Below are 27,706 nucleotides of genomic sequence, written 5' to 3'. Positions count from 1 at the left end.
CTGGCCTGTAGATTTATCTGAGACTCATAGCTTGACTTGTAGGCTTTAAACTCTTTGGTTTGAAATTAAGGTTTCACTGTGGACCTGCCCCATCTGCCTAGGCATTTGTCTGCCTCCTCCTGCTGTCAATGTGGGGTAGGAAGTAGGTTGACAGGAAGGAGACAAGAATTCCAGATAAGAGTGCTCTGAAAACAAATTTTGTAATTTTATTATTCTTAACTAAGTCTTTCTTCTTTCTTACCTTCTGTATGCTATTAGTTGCCAAATCCTGTTGATTCTGTTTTCCTTTACAGTATCAGAACTCTGACCTGTTATCTCCATTCCAGTGGTCAGTACCTCTGGATGTTTGCAGTTATTTCATAAATAATCTTGCCTTTAGTCTCTTTTAACTGTCACCTTATAAAGTACAACTTTGATCATTTTATTACCCTTGTCAAAACCGATCAGTGTTTTCCCATTGACCTCTCTTTGACGTGACATTCAAAACTGCAAAATCTGGCCCGAATGTATTTTTCCTACCTTTATCTAAATGTTCTTTGTCATGAATTCTGTGTTCTAGTCATTTAACTGAGCATTGCTCTCTGAAAGTGGCCTCAAGTTGTTTTGACTCTGGCTGTTCATTTGGCTGAAATGTTTTACTGTCTTTTTCTGCATGGCCAAACCCTAAAGTGTCTTTCAAAACAACCTTCATATGGTGCTGTCAATTCTTAACTGATTAATTCTTCAAATGGAAAGAAATCTCTATGTCTTTTAATTTCCCTCAAATTGTATTTTTCTGTTTTGGTACTTTTTTTTTTTTTTTTTTTTTTTGAGACAGAGTCTTGCTGTGTCACCCAGGCTAGAGGGCAGTGGTGCTATCTCAGCTCACTGCCAGCTGCGCCTCCCGGGTTCACGCCATTCTCCTGCCTCAGCCTCCTGAGTAACTGAGACTACAGGCGTCTGCCACCATGCCTGGCTAAGTTTTTGTGTTTTTAGTAGAGACGTGGTTTCACCGTGTTAGCCAGGACGGTCTTGATCTCCAGCACTCGTGATCCGCCCACCTCGGCCTCCCAAAGTGCTGGGATTAGTCTATTTTGGTACTTAATGTTATCTACATTATATTATAGTTACTTATGTACCCCTTTTTGCCACTAGTTGATGGTAAGTTCATTGAGGACACAAAAATGTTCTACTTATCTTTGTAAAATTACTAGGAGAGTAGTATAATAGGTGTTCAGTAAGTCTTTTTCCCGCCAAAAGAAAAATGAGTGATTATTTTTTGACAAAGACCAAATATGCTAATTACCACAGCTGGATAAAAAGTTGAGCAATCAAAGGTGTGAACTGTAGTCTTTTTTTTTTTTTTTTTTTTGAGAGAGAATTCTTGCACTATTGCCTGGGCTGAAGTGCAGTGGCACTATCTCGGCTCACTCCAACCTCTGCCTCCCAAGTTCAAGTGATTCTCCTGCCTCAGCCTCCCGAGTAGCTGGGATTACAGGCGCATATCACCACGCCTGGCTAATTTTTTGTATTTTTAGTAGAGACACTGTTTCACTATATTGGCCAGGCTGGTCTCAAGCTCCTGACCTCGTGATCCACCTATCTCGACCTCCCAAAGTGCTAGGATTACAGGCGTGAGCCACTGCGCCTGGCCCGAATTGTAGTGTTTATAAAAGATTAATAATTTAAACAAAGTGTTAAATTCTGAAATTGTATTTTATGAATATATGAGAATTTAGGGCATTAGGCTTATTCCAAGCACTTTAATTCATGTCTCTATGTAGATAATACTGTCAACCCATTAGGCATATGATCGTATGCATAGCTGGTTCAGTTTTTACCTTTTTTTTTTTTTTTTTTTTTTTTTTTTTTGCTATTTGGCTATTAATAAGCTTTTTGTCTTTATAAAACTAGTATCAAGCATCTCTAGTTTCTAATTATTCAGGACAAGTTAAAGTAGCTTAATACTCCTGTTTCTTTTCCCATTTAATGTAGTGTTTTAAGTGCCTAAAGTAGGGGAGAGAAAAGGAGAGTATTTAAGGAATTTAAGATCTTGAAGTGGAAAAGACCTAGAAGAGTCATAACTGCTGAGTCTTAGAAAGAAAATGAAATGGAGTATCTGCATGCAATTTCCTTAAGGTATAAATGAACACCACTATCTTCTCTCAGGAAGAAGGAACAACTTTTCAGGATTATTTTCTTCTTAAATTCTTTTTTTTTTTTTTTTTTTTTTTTTGGCAGAGTCTCACTCTGTCGCCCAGGCTGGAGTGCAGTGGCGTGATCTTGGCTCACTGCTGCAAACTCTCCCTCCTGGGTTCGAGTGATTGTCCCACCTCAGTCTCCTGAGTAGCTGGGATTACAGGCGCACGCCACCACATCTGGCTAATTTTTGTATTTTTAGTAGAAAGGGGGTTTCACCATGTTGACCAGGCTGGTCTTGAACTCCTGACCTCAAGTGATCCACCCACCTCCGCCTCCCAAAGTGCTGGGATTACAGGCATCAGCCACTGCTCCCGGCCCCTTCTTAAATTCTTCTAAGAATATTTACTTTGTTTAAAAACTGGATTAATCTTTTCAAATATTAGAGACTGTTAGGGTAAACTAATATCCTAGTCTGATACTTTTTTTTTCTTTTTCCATAAGTTATTGATACACAGGTGGTATTTGATTACATGAGTAAGTTCTTTAGTGGTGATTTGTCACATTTTGGTCCACCCATCACCCGGGCAGTATACACTGCACCATATTTGTAGTCTTTTATCCCTCAACCCCCTCCCACTCTTTCCTGCAAGTTCCCCAAAGTCCATTGTATCATTCTTATGCCTTTGCAACCTTACAGCTTAGCTCCCACACATCAGTGAGAACATATGATATTTGGTTTTCCATTCGTGAGTTACGTCACTTGGAATGATAGTCTCCAGTCTCATCCAGGTCACTGCAAATGCTGTTAATTCATTCCTTTTTAGGGCTGAGAAGTGTTCCACTGTGTGTGCGTGGTGTGTGTATACACTCTTTATCCACTCATTGATGGGCATTTGGGTTGGTTCCACGATTTTGCAATTGTGAATTATGCTGCTATAAACATGCGTGTGCAAGTATCTTCTTCAAATAATGAAAAAGATTATCTTTTCCTCTGGGTAGGTACCCAGTAGTGGGATTGCTGGATCAAATGGTAGTTCTACTTTTAGTTCTTTAAGGAATCTCCACACTGTTTTTCATAGTGGCTGTATTGGTTTACATTCCCACTAGCAGTGTAGAAGTGTCCCCTGATCACCACATCCACGCCAACATCTATTATTTTTTTATTTATTTTTTATTATGGCCATTCCTGCAGGAGCAAGACGGTATCACATTGTGGTTTTGATTTGCATTTCCTTGATCATTAGTGATGTTGAGTGTTTTTTCATACGTTCATTGGCCTTTTGTATTTCTTCTTTAGAGAATTTTCTACTTACGTTCTTTGCCCACTTTTTGATGGGATCGTTTGTTTTTTCTTACTGATTTGTTTGAGTTCATTGTTGATTCTGATTATTAGTCCTTTGCCAGATGTACAGATTGGGAAGATTTTCTCCCACTCTGTGTGTTGTCTGTTTACTCTGCTGACTGTCCTTTTCTCTCTAGTTTAATTCAGTCCCAGCTATTTATCTTTGTTCTTATTGCATTTGGTTTTAGGTTCTTGGTCATGAAATCCTTGCCGAAGCCAATGTCTAGAAAGGTTTTTCCAGTGTTAATCTTCAAGAGTTTTTCTAGTTTCAGGTCTTAGGTTTAAGTCCTTGATCCATCTTGAGTTGATTTTTATATTATGTGAGAGATGAGGATCCAGTTTCATTCTCTTACATGTGGCTAGCCAATTATTCTAGCACCGTTTGTTGAAAAGGTTGTCCTTTCCCCACTTTACTTTTTTGTTTGCTTTGTCAAAGATCAGTTGGCTGTAAGTATTTAGGTTTATTTCTGGGTTCCCTATTCTGTTCTGTTGGTCTGTGTGCCTATTTTTATACCAGTGTCATGCTGTTTTGGTGACTATTGTCTTATAGTTTGAAATCAGGTAGCGTGATGTCTCCAGATTTGTTCTTTTTGCTTAGTTTACTTTGGCTTTGTGGGCTCTTCTTTGGTTTCATGTGGATTTTAGAATTGTTTTTTGTAATTCTGTGAAGAATGGTGCTGATGTTTTGATGGGGATTGCATTGAATTTGTAGATTGCTTTTGGCAGTATGGTCATTTTCAAAATATTGATGTTACCCATCCATGTGCATGGAATGTGTTTCCATTTGTTTGTGTGATCTGTGATTTCTTTCAGCAGTGTTTTGTAGTTTTCCTTGTAGAGGTCTTTCAACTCCTTGGTTAGGTATATTCCTAAGTATTTTATTTTTTTTTGCAACTGTTGTAAAAGGAGTTGAGTTCTTGATTTGATTCTCTGCTTGGTTGCTATTGGTGTATTGAAGAGCTACTGATTTGTGTACATTAATCTAGTATCTGGAAACTTGGCTGAATTCCTTTGTCAGTTCTAGGAGCTTGATAACATTAATTTTGTGTGTATATACATGTAATTTCAGAAATTTCCACATGATGGCAGAAGATACTTACGTCTGAGAAGGCGTAACCAAATGAAAACTTTACATTTAAATTTTATCTGAAGTAGTATTTGTCTTTTTACATTCTGACTAGTGCATTTCATATTTGAATTGTCTGATATAGATTTGTTGCCACTTTAAATATTTTATATATGTTTTAACTAATTTTAAAAGGGAGTAAATATTTTTTCTACTATATACAATGTTAATCCATTTTTGAAAGCTTCATGGATAATCACTGAATAGTGTTTAAATAATTGGTTTGGTAAAAGTCATTTTTCTTAGTAAGTTTAGGGGATATTGAAGGCATTTATTTACCAGTTATAGATGAATATATGAAACCCAACGTGTGAAATTTTATTTGACTTTATTTTAGAAATTAAGGAATTGGTTCAACATACGTTCTCTTGTGTTAACTTACCTAGAATTTTGAATGACCACAAAATGGTCTCATTACCATTTTGAATCTTGCTTCCCTTCCCTGTCGCTGTCAAGTGTTCTCTTAAATTTTCTTTGTCTTAATTGAAGAAATTATTTCATTCAATAAATGTTTATTAAATGCCTTCCATGTTTCAGATCCTGCTCTGTAGCCTGATGATTCATAGTAGTTCAAAACCCCAACAAAGAGAGATTCTTTGTTTCGGGATTTCCCAATCTTGGAAGGCAGATAGCCATCAAACACATGACTGTTTTTAAGTAAATTTTTGTGGTTCTTACTACAACAAAATATATTTATAATAAAAATTTTAAGGAAAATGCAGCTTTATAGTTTTCAGATTAATTGTGAAATTATGAATTATATCATTGATGACCTGGAAAAGATAAAAGTAGAGATTTAGAAATTTTGTGAAAACTTAAGTAGGCCTTTTTTTTTTAAATTTATTTTTTTCCCCTACTTTCGAACACTAGATGCCAAATAATTTAGTTTAAAAAGCAAAGAGATAACATGACATTTTTTATTTTTGGCCAGTAATAGTCTGGCCTTTTTAAATGTGCTGATGTTTTGTCCTGTCTATTATTAGTTTGGTTGTATAATTTGTTGTCAAAACTGGGACACTTCTGAGAGTAAAAGAAGCACTGAAATCATAAACATACATTTTTGAAATGTGTATTTATTGACATATAAATTATATTATGTTGTTAGAAATATGAAAAGTTCTTTATAACTTCTCAATTTTTCAAAATATAAAACATTTGTATACTTCAAGGCAAAACACTTTTTATTGTGATTGTATGAATGTTACAAAAAGAACATAAAGAAAATAATTGTTCTTGAGACATATTTATGTACTTTCTATCTGTTCCTGTCTATAATACAGTGTCACTTTTTTTCTTTGAAGAATATAGATTTTGCAATTTGGTTTTAGCTAATTGTTTTTAATTGCCTGATATCTTTTTTGAAGTTACATTTTATGATTAATAGAGAAAACTATTCTGCTATAGATACTGGGATACCAAAGAAACTCAGGGCAAATGTTGCCCAATGGAGGATATTCTCAAAACAATATTTTTTTTGCGTTTAAATTATAAATATTTAAACCCAAAGATTTTAATAGGTACCTTTTTGTTTTTTTGAGATGGAGTCTCACTCTGTCGCCCAGGCCAAAGTACAGAGGCATGATCTGGGCTCACTGCAAACTCCACCTCCCGGGTTCACGCCATTCTCACACCTGGCTAATGTTTTATATTTTTAGCAGAAACGGGGTTTCACCGTGTTAGCCAGGATGGTCTTGATCTCTTGACCTCGTGATCTGCCCACCTCGGCCTCCCAAAGTGCTCGGATTACAGGCATGAGCCACCACGCCCAGCCAATAGGTACTCTTTTTGTGTCTATTTAGATTAGTTTTCTTTGACAGATATTTCTGTAAGATAAAACTTGTCAGATAAATTATCTGTACTTAGGATTATTGTAAACGTTTTGCCAAATTCACATGCTTCAAAATCATAGGCCTTTTTAATTTTCTTCTATTTGGGTATGAATATAAGTATATGCAGTTATAACTAGGAGTTCCTTCCAAAGATTGTTTTCTGAAGTTGAGATAGAGACGCAGTTATAGAATTTCAAAATTAGATCTTGTACATTATTTGTGCTCTCATAATTCATTGTTTCTTCTTTTAGTAAATTTATCTTCTAGTTATAAGCTTTGTTTTTTTTTTTTTGAGACGGAGTCTTGCTCTGTCACCCAGCCTGGAGTGCAGTAGCGTGATCTTGGCTCACTGCAAGCTCCGCCTCCCAGGTTCACACCATTCTCCTGCCTCAGCCTCCCGAGTAGCTGGGACTACAGGTGCCTGCCACTGCGCCCTGCTAATTTCTTGTATTTTTAGTAGAGACCGGGTTTCACCGTGTTAGCCAGGGTGGTCTCAAACTCCTGACCCTCGTGATCCATCCAGCTCGGCCTCCCAAAGTCCTGAGATTACAGGCGTGAGCCAGCACGCCCGGCCTAAACTTTATTTTCAAAAATACTTTGTTAAAAGCTTAAGCTTTTTGTTTCTTTATTTGTCCAGTACTTTGATTAAATAATTCCTACTGATTTGAACAAAATGCAACCAAAATCTAGGTAACTAGTTTGTAAGAAATTTCAGCATCATTGTAGGATACTTAGGTTGATTTACAAGTTAGTTCTGAAAAGGCTCTAGCATTTCTAAAATCTATGTGATAGGCAGCCCAAAAGGAAAGCTTTTGCTGCCATGGGGAAGTACTTGTGCTCAATAGCAATCTTGTTACAAAAATTTTATATATTACTCTTACTGTATAAATACAGATTTTTAGCTAAGTGTCAATTTGAAAGCAGATTCTGTTTTGATTATTAGAATGTCACGGTTTGGGCATGGTTATAAATTGTGTACGCACCACTAATTGCGTGTACATTCCTCTCAAAGACTCTAATAAGAACATTGTTTCTTACCTTAGCACTCTGCTCCACCAAAATGTGTTATCACTGTAAAAAATAATCTTATCTTCAGTGGTGAACTATTTATTTATTTATTTATTTATTTATTTAATCTATTTTTATGTGTTTTGAGACAGAGTCTTGCTGTGCCTCCCAGACTAGAGTGCAGGCTCACGGCAACCTCTCTCACTCCCAGGTTCAAGCAATTCTCGTACTCAGCCTCCCAAGTAGCTGGGATTAGAGGCGCATGCCACCATGCCCAGATAATTTTTGTAGAGACGGGGTTTAACCATGTTGTCAAGCTGGTCCCAAATTCTGGACCCCGGGTGATCCACCCACCTCAGCCTCTTCAAAGTGCTGGAATTACAGATGTGAGCCACTGCTGAACTTTTTAAAAACTGAATTTACAATAACACTCATGATAACATCAGATGTTTCACCTTTAAGAATGAATTTCCAGCCGGGCACAGTGGCTTGCAACTATAATCCCAGCACTTTGGGAGGCTGAAGCCGGAGGACCACTTGAAGCCAGGAGATGGAGACCAGTCTGGGCAACAAAGTGAGAGACCTTGTCTCTACAACAGTGTTTTAAAAATTAGCCAGGCATGACACCTCATGCCTGTAGGCCCAGCTGCCCAGGATGCCGAGGCTGGAGGATTGCTTGAGCCCAGGAGTTTGAGGCTGCAGCCAGCTATGATTGCCCTACTGTACTCCAGCCTGGGTGAAAGAGCATGACCCTGACTCTTAAAAAAAATAAAAATAAACAAATAGTCACCAATAGTTTTACTTTGACTCCATGAATTTGATAAAGAATTCAGCCTGTTCCTAGATTTAATTTAACTGGTTTTTCCATTTGAAGCATCTAGTATCACTGATACAAAGCTAACAGCATTCAACGTTTTGCAAAGTAGTTCTTTTGTTAACAGTCTAACAACTATTGCTTTACTTTTCATATGTGCATAAGATAACCTAGAATGAAAATGAGTGAAATTAAGTTAGATGATGAGTGATTTGATCTAAATGAAAAAATTGTGCTTCTCAGTGTAATATGTAAATACATGTTATCTGTAGCTATACCTGTTGTCTCCATGTACAGTAATTTAAAAAGTAGATTCTGATGCACAATCAGTAGATTTGTGTTTTGTTTTTTTTTTCCTGAAACAGGGTCTCACTCTGTCTCCCAGGCTACAGTGCGGTAGCATGATTTTGGCTCACTGCAGCCTTGACTTCCCAGGCCGAACTAATCCTCCCACCTGCGCCTCCTGAGTAGCTGGGACTACAGGCGTGTGCCATCACACCTGGCTATTTTTTTCTATTTTTTTTGTAGAGACAGGGGTCTCACTATGTTACCCAGGCTTTGGTCTCGAACTCCTGGGCTCAAGCGATTCTTCCACTTTGTCTACCCAAAGTGCTGGGATAACAGGTGTGAGCCACCGTGCCTGGCTGATTGGTGTCTTTTGATTTACATTTAGTCAGTGAGATTGCAGTAGTCTCCATGTTACATGTTTATTATCAACTGGTTTTGAGAAATGAAAAAATTTCAGTTTTTCACTCAAGATAACAGTTTTTTTTAAAAGCTTACTGGTGCCAGAAGGGTTCATTGCAAAATAAAAAGCATTGCCAAACAATAAATAGTTGCAGATTTGTACTGTATACTAAATGGCAAAACCACTGTAGTAGAAGCAAACTGCACGTGTATACCTTGGAGATATTGTGGTAAAAAGCAAATATTGCAATAAAATGAGTCGTGTGGATTTTTTGGTTTCCCAGTGCATATAAAAGTTATGTTTACACTATTATCTTCTAAGTGTATCATAGCATTATGTCTTAAAATACAATATACATGCCTTAATTTAAAAATATTGCTCAAAATGCTAATGATTGTCAGCAAGTCATAATATTTTTACTGATCAAGAATCTTGCCTCAGTGTTGATGGCTGCTGAATGATGAGGGGGTTGGTTGCTGAAGTTTAGGGGTAGCTGTGGCAATTTGTTAAAATAAGAGCACAATAAAGTGTGCTGCATTAATCGACACTCTCAGGAAAGATTTATCTGTAGTATGCATTGCTGTTTGATGCCTTTTTATGCACAGTAGTCATTTTTTTCAAAATTGAAGTCTGTCCCCTCAAGTCCTGTTGCTGCTTTATCAATTAAGTTTATGTAATACTCTAAATCCTCTGTTGTCATTTCAACACTGTTCATGGCATCCTTGCCAGGAGTAAATTCCATTTCAAGAAATCACTTTCTTTGCTCATCCATAAGAGAGAACTCATCCATCCAGCTTTTATAATGAGATTACAGCAAGTCAGTCACATCTTCAGGTTTCATTTCTGAACTAGAGTTCTCTTACTGTTTCCACCACATCTGCAGTTACTTACTCCACTGAATTCTCAAGCTTTTCAGTCATCCATGAGGGTTAGAATCAACTTCTTCCAAACTCCTGTTAATGTTAATATTTTGACTTGCTCCCGTGAATCACAAAAGCTGTTAATCGCATCTAGAATGGTGAATCCTTTCCAGGAGTTATTCAATTTACTTTGTCCAGATCCATCAGAGGAATCACTGTCTATGGCAGCTATAGTCTTTCCAAATTTTTTTTTTTTTTTTTCTGAGACGGAGTCTCGCTCTGACACCCAGGCGGGAGTGCAGTGGCAGGATCTCGGCTCACTGCAAGCTCTACCTCCCAGGTTCAGGCCATTCTCCTGCCTCAGCCTCTGAGTAGCTGGAACTACAGGAGGCCACCACCATGCCCGGCTAATTTTTTTTTTTTTGTATTTTTAGTGGAGATGGGGTTTCACTGTGTTAGCCATGATGGTCTTAATCTCCTGACCTCGTGATCCACCCATCTCGGCCTCCCAAAGTGCTGGGATTACAGGCGTGAGCCACCGTCCCCGGCCTCAAATTGTATTTTTATTTTTATTTTATTTTTTTATTTTTTGTTTTTGTACAAGATTTTATTAAAGGTCTTTACAGAGCAACATCCAGATTCCAGAATACAGCTGCCAAGGAGACCCTGTTATGCTGTGGGGACTGACTGGGGCACGGCAGGTGGCTCTGGCTTCCCACCCTTCTATTCTGAGATGGGAGTGGTGGGCAGTATCTCATCTTTGGGTTCCAGGATGCTCCCTTGGTCAGGCAGGGGCTTCTTAGGGCCAGTCTTACCAGTTGGGTCCTAGGGCAGCATGATCTTCACCTTGATGCCCAGCACACCCTGTCTGAGCAACACATGGCGCACAGCAGCATCAATGTAGTAGTTAACAGGGTCTCCCCTGTGGATCATCAGGCCATGCACAAACTTCATGGATTTAGCCCTCTGTCCTCGGAGTTTCCCAGACACCACGACCTCGCAGCCTTTGGCCCCGCTCTCCATGATGAACTGCAGCACACCATAGCACGCCCTCCGCACAGCAAGCCCTCCTAGGAGTTTGTAACGCAGAGACTCTGCCTGGGCAATGGCACACAGACCTCTAGTGGCCACCTTTTCAGCATAAAGCTCTACACTGCCCTCTGGAAAGCCAAACCTTTTCTGAACTACAGCAGTCAGTTCCGGAATCCGTGGACCCTTCTCTCCAAGAACATTCTGTATTCTGGTGGCTAAGATAATGATTTCTGTCCTGGTTGGTGTAACTCACACCTCAACTCCAGAGTAGCATTCTTCAGCCAGCTCCCAAGTAAGAAACTCATTCAGTTCAGCTTTGAACATGCCATCAGTGACAAACTTCCTCTTCTTGGAAATTTGCACAGCCATCTTGCCGCCACGCTCTGCGAAAGGAAAGCCAAAATGTATTTTTAAAATGAGACTTGAAAGTCAAAATTACTTCTTGATCCATGGGGCTACATAACGGATGTTGTGTTAGTAGGCATGAAAACATTATTAATCTCCTTGTATAGCTCCATCAGAGCTCTTGGGTGACCAGGTGCATTTTCAGTGAGCAGTAATATTTTGAAAGGAATCCTTTTTTCTTTTTTTTTTCCGAGAAGGAGTCTCGCTGTGTCCCCTAGGCTGGAGTGCAATGGCGCGATCTCGGCTCACTGTAAGCTCTGCCTCCTGGGTTCACACCATTCTCCTGCCTCAGCCTCCCGAGTAACTGGGACTACAGGCGCCTGCCACCACACCTGGCTAATTTTTTGTATTTTTAGTAGAGACGGGATTTCACCGTGTTAGCCAGGATGGTCTCGATCTCCTGACCTCGTGATCTGCCCACTGTGGCCTCCCAAAGTGGTGGGATTACAGGCGTGAGCCACCACACCCAGCCTAGGAATCTTTTTTTCTGAGCAGTAGTCTGAATAGTGGGGTTACAATATTCAGTAGCTGGAACTACAGGCATGCACCACCGAGCCTGGCTGTCTGTTGTTTGTTTAAGACTGAATATTTTAAGATTAGTTCATGGCAAAATTAAGAGGAAAGCACAGAGATTTTCCATACGCCTTCTGCCCCAACATATGCATAGCCTTTCCCATTATTAGCATCCCCCACTGGAGTAGTACATTTGTTACAATAGATGAACAAACTGTAGGGGTGACGGAAACTTTTACTGCACCCTCTGAAGTTTCTGTAGTTGAATCTGTGATAAACTGAAAGCAGACAGATTAATAGGAGAAAGGCATACAGATTTATTATGTGCATATACACAAGAGTCTCACAAAATAAAAGACTCAGGCCAGATGATTGGAATTTTTATAGTATCTGTAGCTGCAGAAAGAAAGAGGGGCTTGGGACTTCTAGGGAGTGGAGGTGAGGACAGACAGCTTTGGGAGGATGAGAGGAAGAAATCTAGTGAATAAAGGTTGTCTTGTTTTGTAGATTAAAATATCTTGGGGAGCAGCCCTCCAAAGAATGGGTAAAGCTTCTCTGGGTGAGGTTGTTAACCTTTAGTCTCTTTTTCCTGTGGTACGGTCTTTCCACATCCATCTTTAAGCAGATTAGGGGTCCTCAGAGAAAACCAGCTTGCATCCGCTGGTTCCCTGCTGTTCCCCAGTCAGGATACCAAAGAGCCTTACTTTGGGGTATCATTTTCTGAGCCCTCACACTACATTGACACATTAAGATCACCCAGAGTTCATCGTTTACATGTAGGGTTTACTCTTGTTTTCTTACTTTCTATGAGTTTAGACAAATGTGTAATGACATGTATCCATCTTTATGGTAGTATACAGTATACTTTCACTGCCCTAAAAATTCTCTCTGCCCTGCTGGTTCATCCCCCTCACCAATCTCTGATAACCCACAACTGTAACCCCCAATGGGTTCTACTTGCCTTCTGCCAGAGGAAGCCAATTTATCAAGACGGGAATTTTTTATGGAGAAACTGTTTAATACACATAGAGCCAATTAAATGGGAGACTGGAGTTTTACTATTATATCAGCTTCACTGAAAATTTGGAAGCTAGGAGTTTTAAAAGATAGTTTTCAGGCATGGACTAGGGAATGGGGAATGCTGATTGGTTAATTTAGGGATGAAATCATAGGGAGTTGAATCTGTCCTCTTGCATGGAGTCAGTTCCTGGGTGGGAGGTCACAAGACCAGATGTCCTAGTTTATGGGTCTGGCCAGTGGATCTGTTAGAATGCAGGGTCTGAAAAATATGTCAAACATCAGTCTTACATTTTACAGTAGTAATATTATCCATTGGAGCAATTGAGGAGGTTAGGAAGTTTATGGCCTCTGCGTGACCTCTGAGCCATTATTTTATTTGTTTGTTTGTTTATTTATTTATTTATTTATTTTGAGATGAAGTCTTGCTCTGTCACCCAGGCTGCGATGCAATGGCACAGTATCAGGTCACTGCAACCCCTGTCTCCCAGGTTCAAGCAATCCTCGTGCCTCAGCCTCCTGAGTAGCTGGGACTACAGATGTGTGCCACAATGCCCAGCAAATTTTTGTAGGCATTTTGGTTTAGTAGAGACAGGGTTTTGCCATGTTGGGCAGTCTTGAACTCCTGACCTCAAGCGATCTGCCCACAATGGCCTCCCAAAGTGCTGGGATTACAGGCATGAACCACTGCTTCTGGCCCTGAGCCATTATTGCTAATTTTGTGGCAAATTTGTTACTTTTACAAAGGTGGTCTAGTTTCTAAGCAAGGAGGATGTTTGTTTTGGGGAGGGACTGTTACTGTCTTTGTTTCAAAGTTAAAGTGTAAATTCCTCCCAAAGTTAGCTAGACCTACTACACCCAGGAACGAACAAGGGCAGTTTGGGGGTTAAAGGCAAGATGGAGTTGGTTAGGTCATGTCTCTTTCACTGTCATAATTTTCTTTCTTATAATTTTTGCAAAGGTGGTTTCTCCACTGATCTGTGTACTCTTGCCCTAGTTTTGCCTTTTCTGGCATGTTACATGTTGGAATCATACAGAATGTAGCCTTTTCAAATTGGCTTCTTGGCTGCTTGTATTTGGTAATATGCATTTAAGTTTCCTACAAGTCTTTTCATGGCTTGATCATTTCTTTTTAGCTCTGATTAATATTTCATTGTCTGGATGTACTACAGTTTGTCCATCTACCTACTGGAGGATATCCTGGTTGCTTCCAAGTTTTGTCAATTATGAATGAACCTTCAGTAAACATCTGTTTGCAGGTTTTTGAGTATACATAATTTTTCAACTTTGGATAAATACCAAGGAATGCAATTGCTGGATCATATGGTAAGAGTATGTTTAGTTTTGTAAGAAATTGTAAAGTGTCTTCCAAAGTGGCTGTACCATTTTACATTTCCACCAGCAGTGAATGAGAGTTTCTATAGCATATCCTTGCCAGCGTTTTGGTGGTTTCAGTGTTTTGGATGTTGGCTGTTTTAGTTAAGGTGTATAGTGATATCTCATTGTGTTTTAATTCTCATTTTCCTAATTGTCACGTGTGTCTGTGTGAAGAGACCACCAAAAAGGCTTTGTGTGAGCAACATGGCTGTTTATTTCACCTGGGTGCAGGCAGGCTGAGTCTGGAAAGAGAGTCAGCAAAGGGTAGTGGGATTATCATTAGTTCTTACAGGTTTTGGGATAGGCGGTGGAGTTAGGAGCAATGTTTTGTGGGCAGAGGGTGGATCTCACAAAGTACATTCTCAAGGGTGGGGAGAATTACAAAGAACCTTCTTAAGAGTGGGGGAGATTACAAAGTACATTGATCAGTTACGGTGGGGCAGAAACAAATCACAATGGTGGATTGTCATCAATTAAGTCTATTTTCACTTCTTTTGTGAATCTTCAGTTGCTTCAGGCCATCTGGATATTGCAGGTCACAGGGGATATGATGGTTTAGCTTGGGCTCAGAGGCCTGACATTCCTGTCTTCTTAATAAGAAAAGCAAGTTGGGCGCGGTGCCTCACGCCTGTAATCCCAGCACTTTGGGAGGCTGAGGCAGGCAGATCACAAGGTCAGGAGATCAAGACCATCCTGGCTAACACGATGAAACCCCCATCTCTACTAAAAATACAAAAAAATCAGCCAGGCGTGGTGGCGGGTGCCTGTAGTCCCAGCTACTCGGGAGGCTGAGGCAGGAGAATGGCGTGAACCTGGGAGGCGGAGCTTGCAGTGAGCTGAAATCGCGCCACTGCACTCCAGCCCGGGTGACACAGCGAGACTCTTGTTAAAAAAAAAAAAAAGACACGAAAAAGAAAGGCAAAACAAAATAGTGGTGAAGTGTTAGAGCAGCAAAAAATTTTGGGGGTGATATGGAGAGATAATGGGCAGTGTTTCTCAGGGCTGCTTCGAGTGGGATTAGGGGCAATGTGGTAACCTACAATGGGAGAGATTCAACTGAAGAAAGATTTCGGGGTAACGGGTGATATTGTGGGGTTGTTAGAAGGAGCATTTGTCATATAGAATTATTGGTGATGGCCTGGATATGGTTTTATATGAATTGAGAAACTAAGTGAAAGACACAAGGTCTGAATAAAAGAGGGAGAAAAATAGGGATTAAAGGACTAAGAATTAGGAGTACCCAGGACATCCAATTAGAGAGTGTCCAAGGGTGTTCAACGTTATTTTTTGCTTGGATGGCGAGTTTTTGGGTTCTATCCTTGAGTTTTTTTATGTTGTCATATACCAGGCCAGATTAATTTAGGTAAAAACAACACTCTTCATTTAAAAATATACAGAGTCCTCCTTTTTCAGCAGTGAGTAAATTGAGGTCTCAGTGGTTCTGGAGGACAACTGCAGCTAAAGAGTCAACCTGGACTTGGAGAACAGATAAAGTTTGTGATATGTCTGTAATGCTAGCAGAGAAGTCATTAGGCTGCGGAATGTTGTGACAGAGGTTGAGATGCCTGCTATTCCAGTTCCAAGTGCAATAGTGGAGGCAGAAAGTCCTAGACCCACAAGTAAAGGGATTGGTGGGATGACTCTTTTTTTTGTCATGTTGGTGTCATGAGGGGGACAGGCAGTTCATTCCCATCTGCAAACCGGATTTGGGGGGTAAGGAAGACTAGAGTACATGTGCCCATCCAGTTGGCAGGTAGGCACATGTAGGTGGAAGAGACACATAAAAAGAAGAGACCTTGTATCAGGCAGAACTGGAAATGTAAAATGAAAAGGTGAGAGGGTGTACTGAAAGAGGAATCCTACACCCAAAATCCTAGAGATCCAGCAAGGGCAGCAGCCATTAGAGGTTGTGATGGGGATTGATGGTGCAAGTGCATAGTGAGAGGGATTCGTCTTTCATGGTGTATGAGAAAGCGCGTAGTGTCTACAAGTAACCTTGCACTGCTCTTCATGGGGCTGGGTATAAGCAAGCAAGAGGAGGGGCTAGGAGGAGATTCAGATGAGCAGGAGGAGGGTAGCCAAGGATGGAGTGAGATGCAGGGTAGTTATCTTCCTAAACAATAGTGACTGCCAGTGTTTTTTAGTTTGTCAGTAATGATAGAGGGCTTATCAGTAACGCGAAGTTGGAATGTTCTCATCCGTTTGGTCATGTGTGTGGCTGGGTTCTGGAGATAAAGAGTAAAGGAACATTTGGACAGTGGAAGGTTGCCTAAAGGTTTACCTTGTGTGAGATTCCAGTAGGCTGTTGTCGGGGGATGCATAAAGGAGCAGCAACAGGGATAGCTGTTTGTGTGGTTAGGGGTCCAAATTTGGGGGGTGGGGTGGAATTGACATAAGGAGAAAGGTGCCATAAATAGATGCGGAGAAGTGTGGCAGCTTGTTGGTGTGAAATGTCTGGGGAGTTCTCACCAAATTTGTCTAGAGGGTAACAGAGGTTCCTCAGGTGGGTAAAGATGAGGGCTATTAAAGGAGGTTCTGAGGTGCAGGGAGATGGGAGAGGTAGCCCAGTTGGCCTGTAGAGTGGGGATAGCTGTGTACGAGCAGGAAGAAAGGGAAACGCATAGCCAACAGTTCTTTGCTAGAGAAGGATTGGAGGCAGTGAGGAGAGAGTGGGTGAGATTGACAGTATGCTGGAGGTAACTAGGGAGCGGTAGAGAGTGGCATAAGAATGGGAATGAGATTAAGAGTGAGTATAAAAGTAAACAATAGAACTTCATCAGGGTGGAAGTATTGGAGGGTGCCCTGTCAGCAAAGATCATCTGTCCACTCCAAGAGGGAGTCAAGAGTGGCAGTTAGGGGATAGCCAGGAGACATCAGCTGTGATGACTTGGAGAAACAATGTAAACCGGCAGTGTAAACAAGAGCAGGTCATTTATGAGTAGTTGAGAATGGTGAATAGGAGTATGACTAGACAGAATATGGTAGAGATGACAAGTTTTTGGGGCGCAGTCCAAGTAGTGGGGGTGACTGCATAAAGCCCTGTTGCAACGAGTAGGGCAAGGATGGATAGACCTAATAGAATGAAAAGATATATTAGGCTCGTAAGGGTTATTGTTGTTCTTCAGAAATGCGAGTGAGTTTAAGGGAAGTAGGGGAGAGTACTTGAGACTTCCAGGAGGAAGAGGAAATATCAGGCTGGCTGTTTGATGGACACAGCTTTTTTCTGGAACAGCGAAGTCAGTGGGGAGGGTCTTGCAGGCGGATGGTGGTTGGGGTACTATAGATGATTAAGTAGGGTCCATTCCATCTAGGTTGTAGAGTTTAAGGGGTCAGATTCTTTTTTTTTTTTTTTTTTTGAGATGGAGTCTCGCTCTGTCGCCCAGCCTGGAGTGCAGTGGCACAATCTCGGCTCACTGCAAGCTCTGCCTCCTGGTTTCACGCCATTCTCCTGCCTCAGTCTCCCGAGTAGCTGGGACTAGAGGCGCCCGCCACCACGCCCGGCTAATTTTTTTTTTATTTTTAGTAGAGACGGGGTTTCACTGTGTCAGCCAGGATGATCTCGATCTCCTGACTATGTGATCTGCCCGCCTCAGCCTCCCAAAGTGCTGGGATTATAGGCGTGAGCCACCGCTCCCAGCCGAGGGGTCAGATTCTTAAGAACTGATCGTCTAGCCAGGGTGTCTTCATATGGCTGGGCATCTGGAGTGGGCAAGAGAAGATTAGCAGCCTGGCAAATTTCCTGTCTAGCCTGCTGGAGGACTGGAAGATAGTCACCTAGAGGGCTGGTGTCTGGGATGAGGCTGGGGCTAAGTAAGAAAGTGCATCCATATAAAAGTTCAAATGGACTGTAACCTGTAGCATCTTGAGGACAGGCTCTAATTCTGAGAAGGGCAAGAGGTAAAAATACTGTCCAGTCCTTTTTAAGTTGGAGGCTGAGCTTGGTGAGGTGTGTCTTTAAAAGACCATCAGTCCGTTCTGCCTTCCCTGAAGATTCAGGATGGTAAGCGGTATGAAGGTTTCACTGAATGCCAAGAGCCTGAGAAGCTGCTTGGGTGATTTGACTAATAAAGGCCGGTCCGTTATCGGACTATATAGAGTTGGGAAGGCCAAACCAAGGAATTATATCTGACAAAAGAGAAGAAACGACCACAGTGGCCTTCTCAGACCCTGTGGGAAAGGCCTCTACCCATCCAATGAAAGTGTCTACCAAGAGGTATTTTAGTTTCCTGACTCAGGGCATCTGAGTAAAGTCAATTTGCCAGTCCTGGGCAGGGGCAAATTCCCGAGCTTGATGTGTAGGGAAGGGAGGGGGCCTGAACAATCCCTGAGGAGTAGTAGAATAGCAAATGGAACACTGAGAAGTGATTTCCTTGAGGATAGATTTCCACGATGGAAAGGAAATGAGAGGTTATGAAATGAGGATAGAATAGAATTGGCCTGTGAGGCTGAAAGGAGATATTTTCCTTGTCCAAGAACCATTTGCCTTGTGTGGGAAGAGATTGATAGGTGGAAGTTTCAGTGGGAGAGTAGCTGGGAGTGACCAATGATAAGGAGAAAAACTGGCCACGAGGGACAGAAGTTGGAATGCTAGCATGCAGCATAAGCGTTGCCCTGAGCGATGGGATCTGATGCCTTTTGGTGACCCTTGCAGTGTATGATCCAGCTTCCTTTGGAAGTAAAGCAGCCTTGAGAAGAGTTTTTATTAAAGAGGCATTAATGATGGAGGACCTTGCGTAGTGAGGAAAGCTCTTTCAGCCCGTATAACAGCATGCTGGTACAGGATATGGAAGGCATATTTAGAGTCAGCATAAATATTGACGTGTAATTCCTTTGCAAGAGTGAGGGCTTGAGTTAAGGCAATGAGTTTGGCTTGCTGAAAGGTAGTTGGGTGGGGGGCAGAGCGGTAGCCTCAATGATAGATGCGGAAGATACTATAGCACAGCCTGCCTTTGCTGGTGTATGGCGATTAGGCCTGGTGGAACTGCCATCAATAAACCAGGTGTGATCAGGGTGAGGAACAGGAAAGAAGGAAATATGGGGAAATGGAGTGAATGCCAGGTGTATCAGAGAGATACAGTCATGGGGGTCAGGTGTGGTATCAGGAATAATGTGGGAGGACGGATTGAAGTCTGGGCCAGGAACAATGGTAACTGTAGGAGACTCAATAAAGAGTGAGTACAGCTGAAGGAGCTGGGGAGCAGAAAGCATTTGTGTCAGGTGTGAGGAAGAAAATAGATTTTGGAAGTTTTGAGAACTGTAGAGAGTGAGTTGAGCATAGTTTGTGATTTTGAAGGCCTCTAAAAGTATCAGGGCGGCGGCAGCCGCCACATGGAGACATGATGGCCAACCTAAAACAGTAAGGTCAAGTTGTTTGGACAAAAAGGCTACAGGGCACGGTCCCGGTCTTTGTGTAAGAATTCCTACTGCATGACCCTGCACTTAGGCTGTGTGTAATGAAAAGGGTTGGGATGACTTAGGGAGAGCTAGTGTGGGAGCAGTCGCTAAAGCTGTCTTCAAGGAACAGAAAGAGGAGTGGGGAAAGGATTTAGGATCTATAGGGTCAGCTAGATTTCCTTTTGTGAGTTTATATAATGGTTTTGTTAGGGTGGCAAAACTCAAGTATCCAAAGGCAAAAGTATCCAACCATGCCTAGGAAGGAAAGGAGTTGTTTTGTAGAAGGGGTTGGGGTTTGAGAGATCAGTCGGACACGATTGGCAGGGAGAGCACGTGTGTTTTTATGAAGAATTATGCTGAGGTAGGTAACGGATGGAGAAGAAATTTGAGCTTTGGAGGGGGATAACCAATATCCATTGGAGAATAAATGTTGAAGCAGCAGGAGGGTGTCTTGTTGAGAAGATTCAAAGGAGGGGCTACAAAGTAGAAGGTCATCAATATATTGAATAAGGTGAGAAGCAGAGGGGTGGAAAGAAAGTAAATCATGAGAAAGAGCTTGGCTGAAGTAATGAGGGCTGTCCCTGAAACCTTGCAGCAGTACAGCCCAGGTAAGCTGCTGGGACTCATGGGTATCAGGGTCAGTCCAGGTAAAAGCAAAGAGAGACTGGGATGAGGGGTGTAGGGGAATAGTGAAAAAAAGCATCTTTAAGATCAAGAATAGAATAGTGAGTTGTGGAGGAAGGTATTGAGGACAAAAGAGTGTACGGGTTGGGCACCACAGGGTGGATAGGCAAAACAATTTGGTTGATAAGACGCAGATCCTGAACTAACCTGTAAACCTTGTCCAGTTTTTGAACAGGTAAAATGGGAGAATTGCAACAAGAATTTATAGGTTTTAGAAGCTCATGCTGTAGCAGGTGAGTGATAACAGGCTTTAATCCCCTTAAAGCCTGTTGTGGGATGGGGTACTGGTGTTGAGCAGGGTAGGGGTGATTAGGTTTTAATGGGATAGTAATGGGCATGTGATTGGTTGCCAGGGAGGGAGTGGAGGTGTCCCATACTTGTGGGTTAAGGTGGGGGGATATGAGAGGAAGATGCAAAGGAGGCTTTGGGTTGGGAAGAAGGGTGGCAATGAGATGTGGCTGTAGCCCAGGAATAATCAGGGAAGCAGATAATTTGGTTAAAATGTCTCAGCCTAATAAGGGAACTGGGCAGGAGGGGATAACTAAAAAAGAGTGCATAAAAGAATATTGTCCTCGTTGGCACCTGAGTGGGGTAGTTTTAACGGGTTTTGAAGCTTGGCTATCAATACCCACAACAGTTATGGGGGCAAGGGAAACAGGCCCTTGAAAAGAAGGTCATGTGGAGTGGGTAGCCCCCACATCGATTGAACAGGGGACAGACTTACCTTCTACCGTAAGAGTGACCCGAATCTCGGTGTCCGTGATGGTCCAGGGGGCTTCCAAGGCAATCGGGCAGCGTCAGTCTTTAGCTGCTAAGCCGAGGAGATCTGGGAAGGAGTTGGCCAAGGAATGTTGGGTTGGGGATCCAGGGGCTTTAGGAGCAGTGGCAATGTGAGTTGGATAGTCTGACCTCCAGTAGGGGCCCGCACAGATGAGGCACGGCTTAGGAGGAATCCCGGGCTGCAGGCATTCTGAGGCCCAGTGGCCAGGCTTTTGGCATTTGAAGCAAGGTCCATGACGATATTTTGAAGGAGCCCCTGGGAGCTGTGGCTTGGATGTTCTGAAGTTCTTGTATGCTGGAGACATGGTTGTGGGTTGTCTTACAGTAGAGGGGAGACATGGTTGTGGGTTGTCTTACAGCAGAGGCAAGTAGCTGTAACTCAGAAATGCAATGGTGTCTGCCTACCTCCTCTATATTATTGTACACCTTGAAGGCGAGGTTGACTAATTCCTGTTTTGGGGTTTGAGGGCCGGATTCCAATTTTTGAAGCTTTTTTTATAATATCAGGAGCTGACTGGCTGATAAAATGCATATTACGAATAAGGCGGCCTTCTGGCCCCTCTGGGTCTAGGGCGGTAAAATGTCTTAAGGGTTGCTGCTAAACGGGCCATGAACTGGGCTGGGTTTTCATCTTTACCTTGGGTAGTTTAAGCTTTGTAAGCTGCCTTTTTAAGCCCTTCAACTAGGCAGGAAACCATGTAATCTCGCCTAGCTATACCTGTGGAATCTGCCTGATAGTTCCATTGGGGATCTTCTCGGGGAACTGCTCTAATGCTTTCCTGGAGGTCTAACTTATGAAGCCGGCGGTTATCAGTGTGAGATTGGGCTAGAGAAGAAACTCTTTCCTGTTCATCTGGGAAGAGGATAGAAGTTAGCATGACCTTTAAGTCATTCCAGGTAAAATTGTAGGACAGAGTTAGATATTGGAATTCCTGTATATATTTAGTGGGGTCTGATGAGAAAGAGCCCAACGCTGGCTGATTTGGGAAAGGTCTGTTAGAGAAAAAGGCATATGTACCCTGACTGTGCCTTCAGCTGCAGCCACCTCTCTGTAAGAGGAAATTGTTGGGCAGGTGGGGGAGAGCTAGTCGCAGAACGAAACTGTAAACCAGACCAGGTGTGGGGAGGGGAGGTAATAGAAGGGTTACAGGGTGAGGGAGCAGAGGCTGAAGAGTTGGAGCCTGATACAGCCTGGCGGGGAGCAACCTGAGGAGGAGCAGTCTGGGGAAGAGGTGAGAGGTCAGATGGGTCAGTAGAAAAGGAAGACTCACAAGACTTAGCGACACTTGGGGTTGGGACCGAAGGGACAGGCAGGAGGGAAAGGAGGAGGATGTGGGATGAGTCACCTTGGGAACAGATACTAGGGAGGGAATGAAGTGTGAAAAATGCCTGGACATAAGTCACCTCAGACCATTTGCCCATTTTCAGCAAAAATTATCTAGGTCTCTTAGGATGTGTTATGCCCAGACCGTTTGTTCCCCAAAGAAGACCACCAGAGTCCAGAGTCAAAGCCAAGCGGCAAGGATCTTTTACTGCAAGTTCGAACTTGGTCCCTCCCTTCCACAGCATACAAGAGGGCCCCGAACAATGCGAGTGCTTGCTTTTTATAGCCCAAGGTAAATAGGATAGTAAGGTTACAGAGGAACAAAGGAATTCTTTTGGTTACAGCATTACAATTGGTTTACATTTTAAGTTATACATTTAGCAGTTTTCTATTGGTTCCCGTGCTTTCAGTAAAACCACAAACGGCTGTGTCCTTATCGGGGACTTTTCCAGGTGGTGTTTGTACTGGGCTCAGGAAATTGAGAGATATATGGTGGGATGTGTTTGTATTGGGCCTGTTTGTGTTGAGCCCGGGGCTGAGGAATGTGCTTTGTGTTGAGCCCGGGGCTGAGGAATGTGTCTGATTTCTTTCAGATGGAGAAATCAAAAGTTCCATTTTCTGGCCATTTAGAACCATTGTGGAGTTTGTATTGGGGCCAAGCAGTGTTGCAGAAGAAAATCAGATGCTTAGATTTTAGGTCAGGTGAGAGTTGAGGTTTTAAGTTCTTGAGAACACAGGCTAAGGGAGAAGAAGGAGGAATGGAGGGTGGAAGGTTGCTCATAGTAAAGGAAGCAAGTTTAAAGAAAAGGGTAGAGACACGGAGAAGGGGGTGGGGAGCATCCAAAGCAGGTGTCCCCACAATTGACTTGCCACCAAGGGAATGTGGGTGAATGACCAAGGCAGGCACCCTGTGGTGATCAGGCACTGGTGGAATGTGGGTGAATAATCAGGCAGGCATCCCCGCAGTGATTAAACACCGAGGGAAGACTGTCTTCCAGAGTTCGTGACCGGCGCCGGAGTTTTGGGTCCACAGATAAACTGTGTCTCTTTTGTCTCTACTAGAGAGGAAAAAGAACAGGAATTGGAAGGACAGGGAGATTGACAGGTAGCGAGAGAGGCTGGAGAAGAGAGTGAAAAGACTGCTTACACGATTTGAAATTGGTGCGATGTTCCTTGGGCTGGTGGGTCTGAGAACCTGAGGTCGTAGGTGGATCTCTTCACGGAATGAGGGTGAGGACAGCAGACTTGTCTCCCGAAGGAGTCCCTCTGACCCGGGTGTTCGGCACCAATTGTCACGCAAGTCCGTGTGAAGAGACCACCAAACAGGCTTTGTGTGAGCAACAAGGCTGTTTATTTCACCTGGGTGCTGCTGGACTGAGTCCGAAAAGAGTCAGCAAAGGGTGGTGGGATTATCATTAGTTCTTATAGGTTTTGGGATAGGCAGTGGAGTTAGGAGCAAAGTTTTGCAGGCAGGGCGTGGATCTCACAAAGTACATTCTCAAGGGTGGGGAGAATTACAAAGAACCTTCTTAAGGGTGGGGGAAATTACAAAGTACATTGATGAGTTAAGGTGGGGCAGAAAAATCACTATGGTGGATTGTCATCAGTTAAGGCTATTTTCACTTCTTTTGTGAATCTTCAGTTGCTTCAGGCCATCCAGATGTATACATGCAGGTCACAGGGGATATGATGGCTTAGCTTAGGTAAAGAGGCCTGACACTAATGACTACAGTTGATGATGAACATTTTGTGCTGCTTATTTTTCACCTTTATATTGTCTTTGGTGAAATGTCTGCTCATTTTGCCCATTTTCCAATTGGATTTTTTCTTTTTCCTATTTTGAGAATTTTTGATACCTTTAAATACTAGCCCTTTGTCATTTATGTGGTTTGCAAATATTTTCTCCTAGTCTGTAGCTTTTTTTGTTTTTTTTGTTTTTTTTGTTTTTATCCTTTTAAGTCTTTTTCGAAGCAGAAGTTTTAAATTTTGATGAAACCCAATTTATCATTTTTTCCTTTTTGGGGTTATTCTTTTGGTGTCAAGTATAAGAACTCTTTACCTACTTCTAGGTCCTGAAGATTTGCTCCTGTTTTGTTTTTATTTTTGATAATTTTATGTTTTACATTTAAGCCCATGATCTATTTTGAATTAACTTTTCCATATGATTCAAAGTTTTAGGTCAAGGTTTACTTATTTATTTAGTTTTGCTTAGGGATATCCAGTTGCTTCAGCATAATTTGTTAACTATTTCTCCTGCATTTAATTACTTGGGTACCTTAGTAAAAAATCAGTTAGGCATATTTGTCAGCCTAGTGTTTTCTTTCTATTCCATGTCTATTAGCTGTCACACTGTCTTGTTTCCTGTGGCAATACATTAATCCTTAACATCAGAGTTACTCTTTTCACTTAATTCATCTATTTCAGAATTGTTTTGGCTATATTAGAACCTTTATTTTCCACTATATATTTTATAATAAGCTTGTCTTTATCTACAAAAAACATATCTGGGATTTTGATTGGAATTGAATTAAACTATAGAGGTCAGTTTGGGGAGAAAATTGCTTCGGTTTTAAAATTAAAATTTAAATTAAAATGAAATCAAATCAAGAATTGAGTTCCTCGTTCAGTCTCAGTAATCATGTTTCAAGTGCTCAGTAGTCATCTTGGTTTGTGGCTTCTCTATTGGACAGTGTAGCTCTGGACTCCTGTGCCTACTGGTCCTTGTTTCTTGAACACCTTCCTTTGATTTAGCTTGGCCAACTTCTTATCCTTTTAGATTCAGCTTAGATGGCACATTTTCCTGGAAACCTTTTCTGCCCCATGCCTCATTTCTCAGCCCAAGTGCTCCTATTGAACTCTGTTCATTTCTATTTGTGGCAGTTATTATGCACTTGCTGCTCTTCATTATATTGTGTGGTGATTAACTGCCTTATTACTTGTGTGTTTTTCCACTAAATTATAAGCTGCTTTAAATCAGAAATTGTGAGATCATCTTTATATCCCTAGCACTTGATATTTAGTGTATATACAATAAGTAACTGGGGATATATGGACACAGTAGTATCACATCTAGTTATTTATATGGTGACTACTTATTTTCTAGAATTGTAGTCTCTAAACTTTTGGAGCATATATTAATCATGTGTATATATATTATAAATTCTGAACTGTCTTATCATTAGCTGATATCTGAAGCATGATACATTACCTAGTGGGGAGTATTCATTAATAACAGTAGATATCAATTTGCATTCCAAGTAGTCTTCTTGATATTTTTGAAAGTTTTAGGTTGTTTTTAGACTTAATTATATTGCCACTTTTTAAAAAAGTATGGTACATTTGTCATAACTAATGAACTAATATTGACACATTATTACTAACTAAAGTCCATTCTTGTTCACATTTAGTCTTTTATTCACATTAACTTAGGTCATTAGCCTAATGACCTTTTTCTGTTCCCGGATTCCACCCTTAGCCCTCTAGGCAGTGACAGTTTCTCAGTCTTTCCCTGTTTTTGATGACCTTGACAGTTTTGAAGGTACACATAGTATTTTGTAGAATGTCCCTCAATTGGGATTTGTCTAATGTTTTTCTCTTTTTTTTTTTTTTTTTTGAGACAGAGTCTCGCTCTGCCGCCCAGGCTGGAATGCAGTGGCCGGATCTCAGCTCACTGCAAGCTCCGCCTCCCGGGTTCACGCCGTTCTCCTGCCTCAGCCTCCCGAGTAGCTGGGACTACAGGCGCCAGCCACCTCGCCCGGCTAGTTTTTTGTATTTTTTTAGTAGAGACGGGGTTTCACCGTGTCAGCCAGGATGGTCTCGATCTCCTGACCTCGTGATCCGCCCGTCTCGGCCTCCCAAAGTGCTGGGATTACAGGCTTGAGCCACCGCGCCCAGCCTAATGTCTTTCTCATGAAAAAATTGGGGTTATGAGTTGTTGGGACGAAAAGCATAGAGGTAAAGTGCTATTCCCACCATATCAGGTGTACATTATTGCCATTGTTTTTACCTCATTAATGGTGGCTGATGAGCTTGCACTAATAGTTGGAAAAGTATTCTCCACTGTTTTCTTCTTTTGCTTGTGCTTGCATTATTAATATTGTCTTAGAACATTTCTTATGGGCATCTTTTGAAGTTATCTGTGCATTTTAGGGGTCAGTTTAATTAAACTAGATAACATAAATTTAAATCCATTTAACTGACATATCAAACTGTAGCACATATAAATACCATACATCAAAAGCAAATACAGGGGTATAGGTGGAGTTTTCTTCAGTGCAGGGGAGTAGGAGAACTTCTGTTCTTCCCTCATATTATTTATTGCATGTATTCTACATGACCTAGACGGTATGTTACACAGTCATAAGGATGTTAAAGATAATCTATAAATATTAATAAAAAAATTCCTCTTTTTAAATTTTTTTTATATATACATATATTTTGGAGTGAATTTTTTTTTTAATTATACTTTAAGTTCTGGAGTACGTGCGCACAACATGCAGGTTTGTTACATAGGTATACATGTGCCATGTTGATTTGTTGCACCCATCAACTCATCATTTACATTACGTATTTCTCTTAATGCCATCCCTCCCCCAGCCCCCCACCCCCTGACAGGCCCCTCCCTGTGTCCATGTGTTCTCATTATTCACCTCCCACTTTTAAGTGAGAACATTCAGTGTTTGGTTTTCTAACCAGAAATTTTAAATAGGAATTCTATTATTTTTCCCCTTACCCTAGTGGATTGCCTTGCTGTGTGTAATCGCTATCCCTGGGATATGACAATTGACTCTGGACACTAATTGTCTAGTAGAGAACTAAAAGAATTTCAAAAGTCATCATTTTACTAGCTTCCTAAGTTGATTGTTTTTACATTCTCTAGACTTTTTCAAGTTAGACTTCTGTATGTGGTATCCTTGCTATGACAGTTCCCTTCTATTTCCTGACAAAAAAGATGGGTTGTATATTGGGGTTCTGACCTTGTAGTTAGTCAGAACCCTGGGAATCCTTATAGAAATACAATCATTGCTAGGTTACTTGTCTTAAAATTTTCTTTTGGGGGCTAGGTTAATTGAGAGAGCACTTTTAGCAGGCTAACAGTTTTATTTCCACGAATATAGAATATAAAAGCTTTTACCCATGAACCTTTTTTGTTGTTGTTTAATGTTTCCATTTCTTCTGATCCTATAAACATCTTAGTTTCCCCATGTTTTTTGTTTGTTTGTTTGTTTGTTTGAGACAAAGTCTCACTCTGTTGCCCAGGCTGGAGTGCAGTGGCGCAATCTTGGCTCACTGCAATCTCTGTCTCCCGGGTTCAAGCGATTCTTGTGCCCCAGCCTCCTGAGTAGCTAGGATTACAGGCACCTGCCACCACGCCTGGCTAATTTTTGTATTT

General features: G+C 41.5%; 1 protein-coding gene and 1 pseudogene across 1 annotated transcript in view; one reads left to right on the top strand and one right to left on the bottom strand.

Annotated features, from left to right (window-relative positions):
- Positions 1-27,706, top strand: part of SDHAF3 (succinate dehydrogenase complex assembly factor 3) — a 75,009-nt gene that overhangs the window by 19,935 nt on the left and 27,368 nt on the right. The window lies entirely within an intron of this gene.
- On the bottom strand, positions 10,349-11,204 carry LOC102145148 (small ribosomal subunit protein uS3 pseudogene; annotated as a pseudogene).

The sequence above is a fragment of the Macaca fascicularis genome, chromosome 3 (genome assembly GCF_037993035.2).
Source record: "Macaca fascicularis isolate 582-1 chromosome 3, T2T-MFA8v1.1".
In the NCBI taxonomy this organism is placed as follows: Eukaryota; Metazoa; Chordata; class Mammalia; order Primates; family Cercopithecidae; genus Macaca; species Macaca fascicularis.
This window is presented reverse-complemented; position numbering and strand designations above follow the sequence as displayed.